This window comes from Musa acuminata, chromosome BXJ1-10, assembly GCF_036884655.1.
Source record: "Musa acuminata AAA Group cultivar baxijiao chromosome BXJ1-10, Cavendish_Baxijiao_AAA, whole genome shotgun sequence".
NCBI lineage: Eukaryota > Viridiplantae > Streptophyta > Magnoliopsida > Zingiberales > Musaceae > Musa > Musa acuminata.
This window is the reverse complement of record NC_088336.1, coordinates 10,257,542-10,278,385: the sequence shown is the minus strand read 5'-3', so window position 1 is coordinate 10,278,385 and position 20,844 is coordinate 10,257,542.

Sequence of the window (20,844 nt, the reverse complement as noted above, 5' to 3'; positions counted from 1 at the left end):
GTAAATAATAAATAGAAATGTAAATCGAGTTTATAGTGGTTCAGTCATCGTGACCTACGTCCACTCTCGATTCCTCTTCCGTCGAGGCCACCGGCGTTTACTAATGATCTTTTTTCAATGAACGAAGACCAACTACCCTCTTACTATTAAATCTCGAATTTTGATAATGAAACCAATTGATAGAGTGTATGATCTAATCTATGTTTTGAGTGATATAGGACTAGCTTCGATCAAGAAAAGATAATTAAAGTAGTAAGAATCAATGTTGGGCCGGAGTGGAATATGTTAGAAGATTGGACGTCAAGCCAGAGGATCAATCGATGTGTTGGCAGAAGGCTTCATGCCATAAGTTCGAGCATTAGGCCTAGAAGAGCAGACATTATGCCAAGAAGATCGGAGTTACAAAGGTCAACATGCCGATTAGGCAAAAAGCCGCAAAAGAAGATGATGCGTCGAAGGATTGAACGAAGCGTCGATGAACCAATGACATGCTGGATAACATGTGATTAATGCTTTGTAATAATTGTCGAGATTAAAGTAGTTTTAGTTGTAATTGGGTTGGTTTAGAATGTAATTTAGCCAACTCAATTAGGAGCCAATTGGGCCTTTGTTGGGTCTATTTTGGGCCAAGAAAAAGGCCCATTCAATGACCCAAAAGTTGGGTTAGGAGATTTCACCATCGGTCTAAGCGGTGGCACTGCTAGAGGCTTAGTCTCTAAGACAGTCTCCGAGACTCTGTCAGGTGGTAGCACCGTCAAACTAGGCGGTGGTACCGCCCAATGTCAGGTGGTGGTACCGTTAGTCTGGGCGATGGTACCACCTAGACATAGTCTCCTAAACTATGTCAAGCGGTGGTACCACCAGACTGGGCAATGATACCACCTAGTATCAATGCTGTAAGCAGTGGGACCGCCCAGCACAGGTGGTGATATACTAGGACTTGGGAAACCCGGGATGAGACCATTTTTAACTCCATTTTTAAAGCCATTTTGGGTCTATAAATATCCTAGATATTTCTGCTTGGGAAATAAAGAAATTGAGTTGAAAGGGGAAAGTATACTTGACCAAAATTATGTAATTTCTCTTAGAATTTAGAGACTCTTCTTCCTAGTATTTAGAAAATTTTTCTAAAGTAAGAAGTGAGGTCTAGGTCTAAAAGAGAGAGTTGTAAAGGTTCTCTCTCGAGTCTATAAAAAAAAGAAAGAGTTGTAAGGGTAGTTGATCTTTGCATATTGAAAGAAGATCAGTAGTGAAAATCGGTGGTCTCGAGTGAAGAGAAATCGGGAGTGGATGTAGGTCACGACAACCAAACCACTATAAATCTGGTTTGCATTTACTTTACACTTTTCCTTCATATTACAAACTAATTTATTTATTCACTATGCTTATGAATGCTATCAAGGTTAAATGTCTTTTCGATATGATTTCATCGAATGACATTTTTGAATCAATGTTTTTATCGAAAACACTAATTCACCCCCCCCTCTTAGTGCCGACTTGGTCCTAACACTTACAACTCTTTATTATTTTCATAGGTTTAGGAGACAACATTTACAACTCTCATACCTCTCTCATAATGATCATAAACCTTATAGAAGAGAAGGACACTTCAAGATTTTTACAACTCAAAATCTCAAGACTTTTTATTCTCAATTTCATGCTATGTAAGCATGAAAGATTAGGGTATTTATAGGCCTCAAATGACTTTAAAAATGGAGTCAAAATATATCTCATCTTGAGTTTTCGAGGTACTTACAATACCACCGCCATTATTGAGTGATACCACTATTTGTCAAACTGACAACTGGCGGTGCCATCACCTATCAGTTTGACACTTCTTAGGACTGAAATGAGCACTAAGAGGGGGGGGGGTTGAATTAGTGCTTACGTAAAAATTATGTCGATTTAAAAACTCATTCAAAGTAGAAAAATCGTTTCGATAAAGTCCGTATCAGAAAGTGTTTAAGCTTAACTTAGAGTAAATATAAAGTAAAGTGAGCCACTAAGTAAGAAATAAATGTAAGTAGCAAAGGAAAAGAGCATACCGGATTTATAGTGGTTCGGTTGTCGTGATCTACATCCACTCTCGATTCCTCTTCACTCTAGGCCACCGGCTTCCACTATCGATCTTCTTTCCAACGGGCAAAGATCAATTACCCTTACAACTCTTTCTCTTTTTCATAGGTTCGGGAGAGAACCTTTGCACCTCTCTCTTTTATACCTCTCATCTCCCTTAGATACCTTTTAACTCTAGGAGGAAGAGACTCACTAACTTTAGAGAAATTATAGCACATTTTTTCTCCAGTATATTTTCCCTCTTTTCTACTCAATTTTATGTTGTTCCAAATAGAAATAACTGAGGTATTTATAGACCCCAAATGACTTCAAAAATAGAGCCAAAAAATATCTCATCTTGGGTTTCTCGGGTCCTGACAGTACCATCGCCTGTGTTGGATGGTACCACCGCCTATGTTGGACGGTACTACTACCTACAGCACTAACACTGTCTGGGCGGTACCACCGCCTGACAACCTGAAAAAGTATGCTCTTGACTTTTCCAACTCATAGGTGGTTTCACCTAATCTTTGGTGATCAAATGGGCCTTTCACTTGGCCCAAAATAATCCTAACTCATGCCTAATGGGCCCCTAAATGAGTTAGCATGGTTACACCAGAAACCAAGTCAATTATGATCTAACTAATGACCAATTAAGACAACCGATTACAAGTCTAGAATTCTATGTTATCTGTTATGTCATTGGTTCATCCGATGCTTCGTCCAATCCTTCGATGCATCATCCTCTCCTTCGGCGTATTACCCAATCGGCATGTTGACCTCCTATAACTTCTGATCTTCTTAGCGCACTGTCTGATCCTTTGGTTAGGATCGGAGTGGCAAGGGGGAGGGGTGGTAAATTAGTGCAGCGGATTAACACTTGTAAGTTTGAAACCAAATTCGTAAATACGAGGAGATTTCGATTCGACATTAACTTGAGTAAAGTGGGAAGATGAAAATGAAAGCTTGCTGCAGTGTAAATAACAATTTTAGAAAGGTAAGTAGTCATATATTCAAGGAACACACCAATTTAAAGTGGTTCGGTCAAATGACCTACATCCATTTACGAAGCCTTCTTCGATGAGGCTCCCAACTTCCACTAGAAAATCACTTTGAAGGGGAAGGATAAATACCTCTCTTACAACCTTTTACAAGTGGTTCACACTCTTACAGATTTTCAAAGAGAAAGAGGGAGGTGAACACTCAAGCAATTGAAAACAAGATTTGCCAAAGACTTTGCTAAGGCTTTATCTCAATATCTAATTTCTCAAAAGGTTATATTCTCTACTGAGAATTGAGGGGTATTTATAGGCCCCAAGAGGATTCAAATTTGGGCTCCAAATTTTGAATTCTCTTGGGTTCCCGATGCTGGCGGTGCCATCGCCTGTCAATGGCGGTGCCATCGCCTGTTAGTGTTTGACACTGATAGTGTACTAGTGATGCCTAGTTTGGGTTTCTGATACACCCTCGGATTTCTTCTGGCGGACTCCCAATAGGCTCTCAATCTTGTGGCGAGTTCAGCAAGTAGCCGAGCCTTCACGGTGATCTCCATGAGCCTCCGACGATCTCTTTGGCGGACTTCCAAAAACTCCGACAAGTCCCCGATTTCCTCTCGGTTGGTTCTGACAGCATCTTCGATGAATCTTCGGACTCTCGAACACCCATCGAACTTGACTCCGGTAGACTTGCTTTATGTCTTCAAGCTATCGTAGTTAATCCTGCACATATAAAACAAAAGTTTGATCTAGACAATTACTCCTAAGCAATTAATCAAGTTGTCTGGTATGTCATTGGTCCCTCGACGCTTCGTTCGATTCTTCGGTGCATTGTCCTCTCTTGCGGCCTATTGCCCAATCGGCCAGTTGACTCCGTAACTCCGATATCCTTGGCGCAATACCCGCTCTTCTTGGCCCGATGCCCAAATCCATGGCCTAAAGCCTTTTGTCGATACGTCAACTGATCCACCGGCCCGACATCCAATCTTCTGACATGTTCCTCCGGCACAACATGATTTTCCTGCTTTAATTGTCTCATCCTGAACAAAGCATCCTGCATCACTCAAAACGCGGATTAAATCATAAACACATATCAAGTGGTTTCATCATCAAAATACGAGATTCAACAATCTCCCCCTTTTTTATGATGACAACCACTTGATGACGGAGTTAACCCTAACTCCCAGAGTTTAAACAAACTCCCCCTATCAATATGCCATATTGATAGAACCTTGAATTCAAACTGAATTCAAGTCATTGCAAATATTCATCATGAATATTTGTAACACGTCATCATGCATAACATGATCATACTTCTCCCCCTTTGTCATCAACAAAAAGGAGAAGAGTCACTTTCTATGAATTCAACTTATTGCATGAAAAATATAATATCAAGTTTTATCATCATGCAATTTGTAAGCTTGAAAATTTAGCAAATGCTACATCATGCAGGTTAGCAAAAAATTAGCAAGTGCTATATCATATTAGAATATGTAAGCTATCAAGTTTTAGATATGCAAGATAGTAAAATAGCATGTCCTACTTCACAACATTTTAGAATATGCAAGCTAGCAGTTTTAAGATGTTCAAAAAGTAACTCTTGCTTCTTGAAATATGCAAGTTACAAGCTATCAAATTTTACTTCCTTTGCAATATTTGAGCTCATAATTTTGCTTCCATTGCAAAGTGCAAGTTTAGCATGTTTAGCATCTTGAGATAGCAACTGTTTGCTTCTCTTTAGACTATAAGCTAGCAATTTTTACGATATACAAGTTTTACTACATACAAGTTAGCAAAAATTTCAAAAGCAAGTGCAAGATAGCTTTCTTGTGTAAGCTCATGATTCTTGCTTCATATTGCAATGTGCAAGTTGCAAGTTTTGCTTCTTGAAATAGGCAAGATAGCACATTTGCTTGAGATAACAAGATAGCATTTCTTGCTTTTGAGATGAGCAAGCTAATAAGTTTTGCCCCTTTTTGTGATGTGTACGTTTGTAATTTTTTGCTTCTCTTATCTTGTGCAAGCTAGCTATCTCCCCCTTTGTCATTGTCAAAAAGAAGGGAAGACCCTTTACATCAATTATGACAAAGGTAAGTATCAATCTTATTTGTGCATCATTATATTTTCGAATTAGAACATGCTCATTTTTAAAAACCTTATATTTTATTCATGCACGATATTAAATAAATCAATCAACATTATGAGCATATCATACATGATACTAATGATGCACAAATAAGATTTTTGAAAACAATCTCATGTTGATTGCCAAAACATGATAGCACGGTGATCTCCGCGAACCTCCGATGATCTCTTCGGCGGACTTATGAAAACTCCGACAAGTCCCCGATTTCCTCTCGGTTGGTTCCGGCAGCATCTTCGACGAATCTTCGGACTCTCGAACACCCATCGAACTTGACTCTGGTAGACATACTTTATGTCTTCAAGCTATCATAGTTAATCCTGCATATGTAAAACAAAAGTTTGATCTAGATAATTACTCTTAAGCAATTAATCAAGTTGTCTGGCATGTCATTGGTCCCTCGACGCTTCGTCCGATTCTTTGGTGCATCGTCCTCTCTTGTAGCCTATTGCCCAATCAGCGAGTTTACTTCGCAACTCCGATATCCTTGGCGCAATACCCGCTCTTCTTGGCCCGATGCCCGAATCCATGGCCTGAAGCCTTCTGTCGATACGTCGACCAATCCACCGGCCCGACGTCTAATCTTCTGACATATTCCTCCAACACAACATGATTCTCCTACTTTAATTGTCTCATCCTAAATGAAGCATCCTACGTCACTCAAAACATAGATTAAATCATAAACACATATCAAGTGGTTTCATCATCAAAATACGAGATTCAACACCTCCGACTCGATGCCTGAACTCATGACACAAAATCCTTCTATTGACACGTTGATTAATCTTTCGGTCAACATCCAATCTTCTAACATGTTCACTCTGGCCTAACGTTCAATTCTTTCTACTTTAATCGATTTGTCTTTTCTGATCGAAGTTAGTCCTGTGTCACTCAAAACACATATTATATCATAAACTCATTAATTGATTTCATCATCAAAATCCGAGATTCAACAATCTCCTCTTTTTAATGATGACAATCAATTGATGATGGTTTTGCTTTTTAAGATGGGCAAGATAGCAAGTTTTTGAGAATGTTAAGTTAAGCAAAATTTTTGCTTCTCTTGAGATAGAAACTTTTTGCTTCTCTTTACGACGTATAAGCTAGTAACTTTTCTTCCCCTTTGTCATTTTAAAAAAGAAGGAGATAATATAATATTGTAATTCTTTTCCCTTTATATCAATATTCAAATCATCACATGAAAGATATCAAGAAAGATTAATTTGTGATGAGGAATATAATTTATGAATACAAGGGAGTACTAAAATGAATTAAATATCAAAAAATCAAGAGAAAAATTATGATTCATTTGGATAAATCAAATAGTGAAAAGAAGAATCATAGTAAATGATCTTAATTCATATAAAGAAAATCTCAAGTTAAAATGATGAGAAATCAAGATCATGATATGGATTAATAACTCATTCAAATTCAAATCGTCAAATTATCAAAAATATTTTTAAGATATTCAAAATGACATAAATAGATTTGTCAATCTCTTAAGATGCTTCCAATTTTCTTTCTCCCCTTTGTCATTGTAAACAAGAAAGAAGAAGAGGGGAATAATACGATGATACAAAATTTTTTAAATCAATGCTCTAATCATAACATAAGGTTTACAACTATAAATATAAAGAATTTGTACATAACAAAACTCAAGTCATAAATTATCAAGATGTCAAGTGGCATATCATGGTTTATTAGGTTAAGTCTCCTCTTTAGTGAATAGCAAAAAAAATCATAGGAGAACAAAATATGAAATATCTTGATTCATATATAAGAAATCTCAAGTTGTCAAGATTATGATTTCTATATTAAAAAATTTCAAGTTATAATTCCTAGAATTCATAAGAAAAATCATAATTTGTAAAAGAAATCCTCTTAAATAATAAGAAGGAATGATACGAGAGCACGTACTAAGAGAACATGATTCATAAAAGATTTTAAGTTATAATTCTGAGGAATTAAGAGAAAAATCATCATTCATTTAGATAATACTCCTCTTTAGTAAATAATAATAAAAAAATTTGGGAGATCAAACATCTTGATTCAAAAAATCTCAAGTATCATGTTCATGATTCGGATAAAACTCATTCAAATTTAATTTATAAAATTATCAAAATCATTTTATTAAGAGATTCATAAAAAATAACATAAATATATTTATTAATCTCTTTTTGAAAGATTCGGTAAGCTTTTAGGTTTAGAGACATTTTCAAGAATAATACATTCTTTTTTTTTTATGTTTTTCAATTTATGTGATTTATTTCAAATAAGCATGCCTTTGTCTTTTTATGCCAAATAAAAAAAAGCATCATTGTTTAAAACCAAAAAACATAAAATCATCACAAAAATCATTAGGATCAATAAGTCATATATCACAAAAATCATCATGCATAATTTCAAAATATAAACTCATTAAGCATGATTTCAAATCATCATTACTTCAAATCATCATTACATTATTACATCATATTTCATTAAACATAAAGCATTTTCAATCAAAATCATTTTGTTTGTTGAAATAATGTATTTTTCTTCTTAAGTAAATCTAACTCTTCATACTTAGTGCAAGAAGTTAACATGCAATTGTCTTGCTCAATTTTTTAATTCTTTAAAATCACTAAAAAGAGAAGCATGATCCCTTTTTTTTATTTTATATACTAATTTAAAAACAACTCATGAAATGCATCAAGTAATTTCATAATAAAGTAAAGAGGTTTTGGTTGAGTCACTTACCTCATTATTAAAAGCCACCAAGGCGTAGTTCGCCACCTCTTCTTTGTCGGTTTGCTCTACGTATTCGGATGCACTAGAATCGTCCCAAGTCGCCCTGAGTGATTTCGTCTTCACTTGCGGACATTCGCTTTTGAAGTACTTCGGCTGATTGCATTCATAGCAAGTTATTTTATACTTTTTAAGTTCATTATTATTCTTAGATTCTTGTTTTATGAGTTTTTCTAATTTTATTATGAGAAGTTCAAGGTCATCATCACTTGAGTTTTCGATCAAGTGTTCTTCTTTTGTTCTAAGTGTCAAATCCTTCATATTTTTTGAAAGGTTATTCTCATATTCGTCATGTGCAATACATGTCATTTAATAGGTCATTAAAGACCCGTTTGTTGAATCTTGTATTTTGATGATGAAACCACTTGATATATGTTTATGATTTAATTTGTATTTTAAGTGACGCAGGATGCTTCGATCAAGATGAGACAATTAAAGCAGGAAAAATCATGTTGTACCGGAGGAACATGTCAGAAGATTGGACGTCGGGCCGGTGGATCGGTCGACGTATCGACAGAAGGCTTCGGGTCGTGGACTTGGGCATCGGACCAAGAAGAGCGGGTATTGCGCCAAGGATATCGGAGTTACGGAGTCAACTGGCCAATTGGGCAATAGGCTGCAAGAGAGGACGATGCGCCGAAGAATCGGACGAAGTGTCGAGGGACCAATGACATGCCGGACAACTTGGTTAATTGCTTAGGAATAATTATCTCAATCGAAGTTTTGTTTTACATGTGCAGGATTAACTACGATGGATGTAAGACATGCAGCAAGAGTTGCGCCGGAGTCAAGACTATGATCACATTGGGAGTTTGAGAGTTCGATGGAAGTCTGGACGGTCATCGGAGGTTCTACAGGAACAAATCCGAGGTTCTACAGGACGGTCATCGGAGGTTCTACAGGACGGTCATCGGAGGTTCTACAGGAACAAGTCCAGCGGCGACCAGATCTAGGGCGACCACTGTAGCGGCGACGACACTGTAGCGGCGAACATATCTAGGGCGACCACTGTAGCGGCGGCCAGATCTCCCTAGGGCGATCTGACTCCTGCAGCGTCGGCTTTCTCCCACGGGAGACAGGCGACGACACTGTAGCGGCGGCGACGACACTGTAGCAGCGACAGTACTGTAGCGGCGACGACACTGTAGCGGCGACGAGATCTCCCTAGGGCGATCTGACTCCTGCAGCGTTGGCTTTCTCCCACGGGCGACGATACTATAGCAATGATCTGATCTCCCTTACTGTAGTGGTGATCGGATCTCCTGCAGCGTCGGCTTCTCCCCAAGGGCGACGATACTATAGCGGCGACCAGATCTCCCTAGGGCGACGGTACTGTAGCGGCGATCTGATATACTGCGACGGTGGTTTTTTCCTATGGAGATGATTTTATAGCCGCGACCAGAAGAGGGATCAAACATGGCAGCGACGGCCCCTAGGGCTGGCGATGGTGGCGGGAGAGTTGATACGATGGTAAGACTCCCTACCGTTACCCCTCAATTGGCTCCTCCTCCATATCCTCTCCAGAGAGAAACTCCTTCGACGAAACAGCATCGAAGTAGATCGCGCTCTAGATTGCGGCAGCCTGCCCTCATTTCCAGTGACCCTAGGCCTTGGACTAGCCTCTTCAAGGCTCCGGTTGGAAGTCCGGATCTAAGCTTGGAATTCTTTACTCCAGAAGTTCAGGCTGATAAGAAGATTGCTGTATACGAGACTACTGATTCAGCAGAGCTTATTGAGACATGGTCTATGGCGATTGTTGGCTATGTGGTAGGTCTCAAAACATCTTATTTCCCACTATCCTCATTTATCAAAACTCGATGGGGAATATCGTCATTTGATCTTCATATGCTGGAGAACGGATTCTTTGTTTGCAAGCTATACTCTGAAGATGATTTACAACGAGTCCTCGAAGGATTCTGGACTATTCGCGGCCATCCAATGATTCTACGACGCTGGTCTCCTGATGTCCGTTTGGAGTTAGATAGCCTACAGTCTATTCCATTATGGGTATCCTTTCAAGGTCTTCCTCTACATCTTTGGAGTCGACGTTTTATTGCAAAGTTATGCAGCACTCTGGGACAGCCACTCTACATCGACAAAGCAACAGCTGCTCAGACGAGATTAGCATTTGCACGAGCATGTGTACTGGTTTCTTCTGACGAAGATCTTCCAAATGAGGTTTTCTATCGTGATCTTGACGGGAACACTCGGAAGGTACATGTCTCATATTCTTGGAAGCCACAACGATGTCAGCATTGCTTATCTTTTGGTCATGCAAATGGAGCTTGTCAGCAAACTCCAAAACAAATCACAAAGGTCTATCGACCACGTCAAGCGCCTCCGCAACAAAGCGAGTCTTCTCTAATGGCAGTAGCACCGATGGTGGCGAAGACTATTGAGCATTCCGACTCACAAGGACAGCACCGCGGACAGAAGGACAAATCCAAAATTATATCTCTTCCTATAATGTCGGAGCCTTCCACAACAGAGGTTTCCCTTGGTACTAGTGGACAGGAGAAACATAAGTCAGGAACTTCATCTCTTCCAATATCATTGGATCCGTCCACAATAACTCAACAAACTCAGGCCCAAACAAATCTCGCCAGCAAGGATATTCTTCCTCAACAAACTCAAGCCACAACAAACATCGCCAACAAGGATATTCTGTCTCAACAAACTCATGCCCCAACAAACCTCTCTAGCCAAGCTACTCCAACAAGTACTATCCAGGAAATTGTGCTGCAACAATCTTATCGTGCTTCAACAAACCCTGCCAATCAAGACCACATGATTCAAGGTATTTTAAAGTTTAAAAATCTGCAAGCTGTAGATGAAGTGGATAAATATAGAAATAAAGTCATAAAAGGTAAGGATATTGTGCGGGAGGAAAATACAAAACCGAAGGATAAGAAAAAGGATGGTACAGTCCATCCAAAGTCGTAGGATGAATACCTTACCACCTTTTCATTTCTTTATTACTGATGAAGATAACATGTTGGAATGTTCGCGGACTTAATAAGCCGGAAAAATGTCGGGAGCTCAATAGAATAATCAAGTCTGCCGCATGTGATATTGTTATTCTAGTAGAAACGAAAATTAAACAATCGCGCGTTCAAGCTCAAAAGAATTTAATATGGCCGGACGCAGAACTGTTTACCAATGACTCAAATGAAACTTTTGGTAGAATATGGGTCTTATGGCATCCTAACTCTATTAATGCTTGGTTTATTTCTGCTACTGATCAATTCATTCAACTTAAGGTAGAGGACAAAAAGAATGGCTGTCAATTCAATTTCATTGGTATATATGCTTCAAATAGTATGCAAGAAAGAAATACTCTTTGGTCTGACCTGACTAATATTGCAAATGGCTGTCTCAATGTACCTTGGATTGTTCTTCGAGACTTTAATACTGTTCGGTACACAAATGAAAAAGAGGGGGGTAGACAACTTTCAGAAAGCCAGCTTCAAAGTTTTAATGATTACATTGACACTGCAGCTTTGTTTGATATGAAATCTGTGGGTAATTGGCTCTCCTGGAGTAATCAAGGTGCTGCTAACAGAAAAATAATGGCTCGACTTGATAGGTGTTTGATTAATCATGAATGGTTAACAGTTTACCCAGATTCACTTCTTGAGTATGGTGCTCCTTTGTTTTCTGACCATTCTTTAATGTATATACACGCAGACAAAGCGACACCAAGAGGCAAGAAACCGTTTAGATTCTTTAACATGTGGAGTACTCATCCTCAATTTCTTGATGTTATCAGATCTGCTTGGAATGTTAATGTGCATGGATCTCCCCCTTACATCTTATGTCAAAAGCTCAAAGCCTGTAAAGCAGCACTAAAGGAGTGGAATACAAATACCTTTGGCAATATTACCACCACAGTTCAATTTTGCAGGAAGGAACTAATGTCATTGCAACATGAGCTGCAACTTCAGCCAAATGATGAGAATATTATCTACAAAGAGACAGAAGCCAGAAATAACTTCATGCAAGCCTTAAAACAGGAGGAAAGTTTTGTAAAGCAAAAGTCTCGACAGCATTGGCTTACACTAGGAGATTCCAATACTAAATTTTTCTATGCTTCAATTGCTACTCGAAGGGCTGTTAACCGTATCAGCAAATGCAGAGACAAAGATGATAATCTTATTGAGAATTTAGAAGAGGTTAAAGCACACACAGAGCAATTTTTTTATTCCTTACTCAATCAAGCTGGGAAAACTAATAACATTCATGTGGAGCCGACTAGAAAACTTGATTCGGAAGCTATTTCAATCCTCAATGCCCCAATTACTGACGACGAAATTGTATGTGTTGTCTTTAAGTCACCAAAGCACAAAAGCCCAGGTCCAGATGGATTTCCAGCTGAATTTTACCAAACTGCTTGGTCTATTATTGGAAATGATGTGATCAAGGCTTGCCAACATTTTTTCTCTTCAGGTCATATTCTTAGAGAGATGAATTGCACCTTTATTTCTTTAATTCCGAAGAATGCAGGGGCTGATTCACTAGAGAACTATCGACCCATATCATTATGCAACTTTATTTACAAGATCATCTCCAAAGTATTAGCAAATAGAATGCAAAAGGTAATACACAAGATCATTAGCCCAAATCAAGCTGCTTTCATCAAAGGGAGAAGTATACATCATAACATTTTGCTTGCTAATGACTTGGTCAAAGATTTGCATTCAAAAGCAAGAGGGACAAAAATATGTTTTAAAGCTGATTTACGGAAAGCCTTTGATTCAGTTAATAGGAAATTTATCTATAAGATGCTCCTCGATATGAACTTCCCACAGCAATGGGTTAATTGGATTCAATCTTGCTTGGAAACTCCAAAGTTTTCGATACTCTTTAATGGCTCACCTATTGGGTTTTTTGGGAGCACGAATGGCATCCGACAAGGTGATCCACTCTCTCCGTATCTCTTTACTATTGCGATGGAAGGACTTAGCTGTATGTTGGAACATGCAGTCTTAAATGGCAGCATAAAGGTACCCAATGCTGGCTCTATTCATATATCACATATAACATTTGCAGATGATTTACTTATCTTTCTCCAAAATGATCCAACTTCAGTAAAGAACCTGGCTACTATTATGAATGACTTTGGTATGGTTTCTGGACTTCAGTTAAATCATGCGAAAAGTAAAGTATATATGAGCCCTTACGTTGAGAATAAGGTCTTTATTGCACAAACTTTGGGGGTTAGTGAGGGAAGCCTGCCAGTTCCTTATTTGGGTCTCCCGCTCATATCCACAGGCATTCACAAAACCCACTGTCAGCCTATCCTACAAAAAATAAAGAATAGAATTTCTTCTTGGAAAAATAGGCTTCTATCAAAAGCAGGACGACTCGAACTCATCCGTTCTGTATTGCACTCCTACTCTATATATTGGTGTAATGCATTTCTTCTGCCTGCTGGACTTCTCCAAGATATTGAACGGTTATTAATGAACTTCTTCTGGAATGGCACAAATGATAAGGCAATGCATATGGTAAATTGGGATAGCATTTGCAAACCGAAAGATGAAGGGGGGCTAAACTTGAGAAATACTAGAGATTGGAATCAAGCATGCCTGGTACAACAATTGTGGGATCTTTTGCAAAACAAATGTTCCTTATGGTCACAATGGGTTTCTGCTAGGTATCTTTCAAAGGAATCAATCTGGGAAATTTCAACAAGAACATACCACTCTTCAGCTTGGAAAGGAATTTTAAAGGCAAGGAATTGGCTAATCAAACACATTTCTTATGCAATCTCTTCTGGAACTAGTACTAATATGTGGTACGATCCTTGGGTGAATGGGAAGAGTATATTTCAATTATATGGCGACAGAATACGAAAAGATCTTGGGGCTCCCAAAGATTGGAAGGTTTCCGAGTTCATTGCTAACGGTACCTGGTGTCTCCCTAATCCTATTTCTCCCGAAATGTTATCACTTTGGCCGACTATCATAGCTATTCCAATCAGGAACAACTCTTCAGATATACTTATTTGGCCTCATGACAATGGCAAATTTAGTGCCACATCCGTATGGAATCAAATTAGACAAAGAAATAACAAGTGGGTCCCAAGCAGTTGGACATGGGATCGACCGGGATCACAAAGACACTCCTTATGTACATGGCAGGCCCTTCTCAATAAACTACCTACAATAGACAATATGAAAAGAAGAGGAATCTATCATGTTAACCGATGCTCCCTTTGTTTGCAACAAGAAGAAACTGTTGACCACCTTTATTTTGCTTGTAATTATACAAAATGGATATGGAAAGAGATTCTCCAGCGATTTGAACTCAATAGACTGCCGCAACCAAACTTGCACCAAGAACTAGGCGACCTTATGCAATGTTTCTCAAGAAAAGGGCCACTTACACAACTGGCAAAGGTTACTTTCAGATGCGCTATTTGGTGGATATGGAAGGAGAGATGTAATAGAATCTTTGAAAGTCAATACACAAACAATGCTCAGCTCTTGAAAGAGATTATTAGAGACTCAAGATCCTGTATGGAGCATGATCTCAAAATCGAGCATTTCACCCGAAGAGAAAAAGATATTTTTATCAAATTTAATTTTGCTATTAGCTAAAGATCTTGGGAATGATGTCAAATAATGTACCCACAGGTAGTTACAGTCTACAGCATGTGTAGTCATAACTATCGCATTCGCACTCTATGAGTTAATTGGCTTTGTCTATGACTTGTATAGATAAAGCTATTTGTAGAATCTTTACACAATCAATTTACTTTTACTTACCAAAAAAAAAATCCGAGAAGTCCAGGAGCTTGCCAAAAGAAGCCCATCGGAACTCGCCAAGTGAATCGTCACAAGTCCAGGTGTTTGCCGAAAGTCCGTCGGAGCATCGCCGGAGGTTCGTCGGATGTTCGCCGGAAGTTCGCTAGAAGCTCGTCGGAAGAAGCGATTGACGCACTAGAGCAAGTTACAGTAAATGTCTTAAGAAATTCATAGACGATGATTAAGTTAGAAATGGGAGGTGATCCCATTAACTTAATCTTGGGGCAATTGGGCTCTTGACATACCCAAATTGGGGCGAATGGATCAGCCCATTCGGACCCAGATTACTTGGCCAGAGGTGGCACTGCCTGGGTCGGCGGTGGCACCGCCCAGGGCTCAGTCTCTGAGCTCTGGCTGAGCGGTGCAACCGCCTCTGATAGAGGTGCAACCGCCTAAGCTCGGTCTCCGAGCTCTGGCTAGGCGGTGCAACCGCCCTTGTCAAGCGGTGGCACCACCCAGAGGCTCAGTCTCCGAGCTCTGCCAAGCGGTGCAACCGCCCCTGACAAGCAGTGGCACCGCCCAGAGGTTCAGTCTTCGAGCTCTGCCAGGCGATGCAACCGCCAGACCCCGAAATTCCGGGAGATGACAGTTTTGAGCTCGAAATTCAAATTGGGTTGGGGCATATAAATACCCCACCCTTTTAGCAATGAAAGGGTAACCCAAAGGCACCGAAAGCTTAATCTTACTTTGTGAGCTCAAAACTTTAGAGCTCAAAAGTGTTGTAAAGTCTAGAAGTTCTCCTCCCTCTTTTCTTCCAAGTTTTGAATTTTCAAGAGAGGAGAGAAAAGTTTGTAAGGGTTGTCTCCTAAGCCCGTCAAAAGGAGTGAAACTATAAAAGGGTGGTTGGCCTTCGCCTATTGAAGGAAGGCCTCTAGTGGACGTCGGTGGAGGAAGCCAGAAGTGGATGTAGGTCAAGATTGACCGAACCACTCTAAAATTACGGTGCTCTCTGGTTTGCGTTTACTTTGAGCATATTATCTTTACTGCAAACCTCCTCAATAGCTTATTGCCTTCTGCGTATTTCTGATCGTGTTTTAAAGTTCAGTATTTTCTGAATCGGTGTTTAGACGTAAATCAGTTTTATCGTACGAACATCATATTTCAGTTTTCGCTTACATTTTGATTTTTAACATAACTGCAAACTGCCTTTATAGATTCACTTTAACTGTATCTTGCTTGATCACAAGTTAAAGTGATTTATGAATCGGCTTTTCTATCGAAATCGCTCTTATCGAACGAATGCAGTTTTAATCATTGAAAGTTTTTCGCTGCACTAATTCACCCCCTCCTCTTAATGCTCTTGATCCTAACACTGTTAAGTTCTTCAAGCAAAAAATTGATCAAATCGTTTGCTTCTTGTATTGCCGTTAATTTTGGATTCCAACTTTTTAGAAGGGGTCTTAGAATCTTATTTACAGGTTCGAGATTAGAAAAAATTTGCTAAGACCTTTCAAGCCATTGACGAGATCCGTAAAATGGGTATACATATCAATAATGGTTTTGCTTGTCTTCGTTCGAAATAGTTTAAAATCATGCATCAAAAGATTTATTTTAGACTCTTTAGCTCTATTCATGCCTTCATGAGTTACTTTTTGTGTGCATCAAATCTCATGTGCAGTTTCTCACAAAGAAATACAATTAAACTCATTTTTGTTCAAAACACAAAATAGAGTATTCATCGCTTTAGCATTCAAAGAGAAAGTCATCTTATCGAAAATCATTCCATTCGTTCATTGGCTTGGAAGACTTTTCAAAACTGCTTTCAATAATATTCCATAAATCAAAATCCATAGAAAATATAAAAATTCTCATTCTAGTTTTTCTATATGTGTAGTTCGTCCCATTGAACACATGAGGATGAATGATAGAAATACCCTCTTGATTGTCGATAAAAGTCATTTCTCTTTGGTGTTAAATCAAATGGTAAAAACCAACTGTTAGGATTGAAATCAGCACTAAGAGGGAGGGGGGGGGGGGTGTGAATTATAGTGCTTACGTAAAAATTACGTTGATTTGAAAACTCGTTCAATGTAGAAAAATAGTTTCGATAAAGCATGTATCAAAAGGTGTTTAAGCTTAACTTAGAGTAAATGTAAAGTGAAGTGAGCAGCTAAGTAAGCAATAAAAGTAAGCTACTAGCCATAGGTGCCTTGTAAGCCAATCACATGAGTGATGACATGTGTGACATGACACATGCTAGTCATAGGTGTCCTGAAAGCTAATCACGTGAGTGATGGCACGTGTGACTTGACACATAGTCTTTTTGCTTATTATATTTTAACATTTATCACTTTATATTGCTTGTTGCATATATACATATATATTGTGATGTCCTTGGATCTATGCAATGGGAATCAGATCGTGATGAGATCATGATAATGAGATAGATTCACCTCTAAACATAGATTTTAAATAATCTCAATCATAGGTTACTCGAGAGAGACATCAATATAACTGAACAAACTGGTGTGTTGTATACCTGTCCATATGATGGATGCAGTTGGTCTCATAACTGCTCGTGTGGGGATACTAGGGATACAATACAAGTGCTTATTGGGGAATGAGTTCACTGATTGATTCGCTTACGGAATGCTGAATAGTTGATGATGCCTTATTGTCAGACAATGATTTTGTAGTCCTAGTGGTGTATCTAGTCCTTAGACTTGAGACACCAAGGATGTCTTATATACTCCAGCGATTTGAACTCAATAGACTGCCGCAACCAAACTTGCACCAAGAACTAGGCGACCTTATGCAATGTTTCTCAAGAAAAGGGCCACTTACACAACTGGCAAAGGTTACTTTCAGATGCGCTATTTGGTGGATGTGGAAGGAGAGATGTAATAGAATCTTTGAATGTCAACACATAAACAATACTCAGCTCTTGAAAGAGATTATTAGAGACTCAAGATCCTGTATGGAGCATGATCTCAAAATCGAGCACTTCACCCGAAGAGAAAAAGATATTTTTATCAAATTTAATTTTGCTATTAGCTAAAAATCTTGGGAATGATGTCAAATAATGTACCCACAGGTAGTTATAGTCTACAGCATGTGTAGTCATAACTATCGCATTCGCACTCTATGAGTTAATTGGCTTTGTCTATGACTTGTATAGATAAAGCTATTTGTAGAATCTTTACACATAATCAATTTACTTTTACTTACCAAAAAAAAAAAAAAAGGATGTCCTATATGAGTGCTCCACTCTTTGATACCAAACTTATAGGTTTGTATGTCCCAGATTTAGCATAGCTGGTCATCGGGAGTGGTAGTCAACCTTGTTAAATCTCAGATTTCGATGATGAAGTAAATTATAATTTGTTTGATTTAATCTATATGTTAAGAAAAATGTGCAGGATTAACTATGATAGCAGTAAGATATAAAGCAGGTGTTGTGCCGGAGTTAAGATCGAGATCTCATTGGGAGTTCGAGAGTTCATCGGAAGTCTGGACGTTCATCAGAAGTTTTGACGGAACCAATTGAGAAGTCTAAGAGCTTGCCGAAGAAGCTCATCGAAACTTGCCAAAAAGATCATCGTAAAGTCCAGCAGCTTGTCGGGAGTCCGCTAGAACATTGCCGAGAGTTTGTCGGATGTTCGCCGGAAGTACGTCGGAAGCTTGTCGGAAGAGTAATTGATGCACCAGAACAAGAAGCACTGTAATTATGTCTTAGTTGTTAGGATCAAGAGCGACACTAAGAGTGGGGATTGATCTTTTTCAGTGATTCTTAGAGCTCAAAATTGTTGTAAAGGCCAAAAGTTCTTCTCCATCTTTTCTTCCAAGTTCTAAGTTGTAAAGAGAGGAGAGAAAATTCTATAAGGGTTGTCTCCTAAGCCCGTCAAAAGGAGTGAAACTGTAAAAGGGTGGTTGGCCTTCGCCTATTGAAGGAAGGCCTCTAGTTGACGTCGGTGACCTCGTCGGTGGAGGAAGCCAAAAGTTGAGTAGGTCAAGATTGACCGAACCACTCTAAATCTCGGTTTGCATTTACTTTGAGCATCTTATCTTTACTGCAAACCTCCTCAATAGCTTACTGCCTTCTGTGTTTTTACGAACGTGTTTTAAAGTTCAGTGCTTTCCGAATCGGGGTTTAAGATGCAAATCAGTTTTATCGTACGAACGTCGTATTTCAGTTTGCACTTACGTTCTGATTTCTATTATAACTGCAAACTGCCTTTATATCTTTGCTTTAACTGCATCTCGCCTTATCTCAAGTTAAAGTGGTTTACGAATCAGCTTTTATACCGAAATCGCTTTTATCGTATGAACGTCGTATTTCAGTTTGCACTTATATTCTGATTTCCATCATAACTGCAAACTGCGTTCATATCTTTGCTGCATCTCTCCTAGTCAAAAGTTTAAGTGATTTACGAATCAACTTTCTTACAAAAATCACTTCTATCGAACGAACGCAGTTTTCGATTTTAATCGCAGAAGGTTTTCTGCTGCACTAATTCACCCCCCCCCCCCCCCCCCTCTTAGTGCTCTTGATCCTAACAGTAATAAGAAAAGAAAATTGAAACATTACCAATCAAAAAAACTTGTCGGTCTGGAAATGTTAAATAGACTAATGAAAAGAAAGCCTTTACTATAAAGTGCTTCTTTTGTGGCAAGAAAGGACATATAAAGAAGGACTACATTAAATGTAAGACTTGGTTCGAAAAGAAAGGTATTAACTCGACCTTTGTATGTTTCGAATCAAATATTACAGAAGTTCCTTCTAACACTTGGTGGATTGATTCTAGTGCTTCAAGGAAAGAATTGAAAGATTAGTGAATGATAATATTTTGGAACATTTAGACTTCACTGATTTTTTATATTTATATAGATTACATTAAGGAAAAGCAAACTAAACATATAAAGAAAAATGACACAAGAAGTAAAGAACTCCTTGAAATTATTCATACTGATATTTACGGACCACTCCATATTCCTTGTTTTAGTGGAGAAAAGTATTTTATCACATTTATAGATGATTTGTCCAAATATAGCTATGTTTATCTAATACATGAAAAGTCTCAAGCCGTTGATACTCTTGAAGTATACATAAATGAGGTTGAGAGACAATTAGATAGAAAAGTTAAAATTATCAGATCTGACAAGGGTGGTGAATTTTATGGCAAATATAATAGATCTGATCAGATTATTGGTCATTTTACTAGATTTCTAGAACAATAGGGTATTTGTGCTCAATATGCATTACCAGGTATGCCATAGTAGAACGATATTGCTGAAAGGCGAAATCGTACTCTTATGGATGTGGTTAAGAGCATGATGAGTTATTCCTCTATACCTGAGTCGATGTGGGGTGAAGCTCTTAGGACAATTATGTACGTCTTGAACAGGATTCCTAGTAAGTCAGTTTCATCGACTCCATTTGAGTTATAGATTGGTAGGAAGCCCAGTCTAAGATATTTACATATTTAGGGATATCCTACAAAGATAAGAGTATTCAATCCACATGAAAAGAAATTGGATCCAAGAACTATTTCAGGATATTTTATTGGTTATCCAGAAAAATCCAAGGGATACGGATTTTATTACCCTAATCATAGTATGAGGATAGTAGAATATGGTAATGTAAAATTCTTAGAAAATGGTGAAATCAGTGGGAGTGAAAAATCTCGAAGGATTAATTTTGATATTGAGGAGATTTAGGTTAATTCTCCCATATTATCTCCTACTCGAGATATTGTTATTCCTCAAATCAATGAGAGTATTGATGAGGGTGAACAACAAAATAACATCGAAGAACTCTCACATGATGTTGATGTCGCCGCTGATGATCTTGTTAAACAATCACAATTGGCATATTTGAGAAGATCTCAAAGAAAAAGGAAACATGTCATTTCTGATGATTATGTGGTATATCTACAAGAATCAAATTATGATATAGGAATAAAAAGAGACCCCTTATCGTTTTCACAAGCCATAGAAATTAATGATTCTGAAAAATGGTATGGTGCAATGAAAGAATAGTTAAAATCAATTGTACAGAATGGTGTCTGGGATCTCGTTGAATTGCCCAATTATTGTAAAAGAGTTGGTTGTAAAT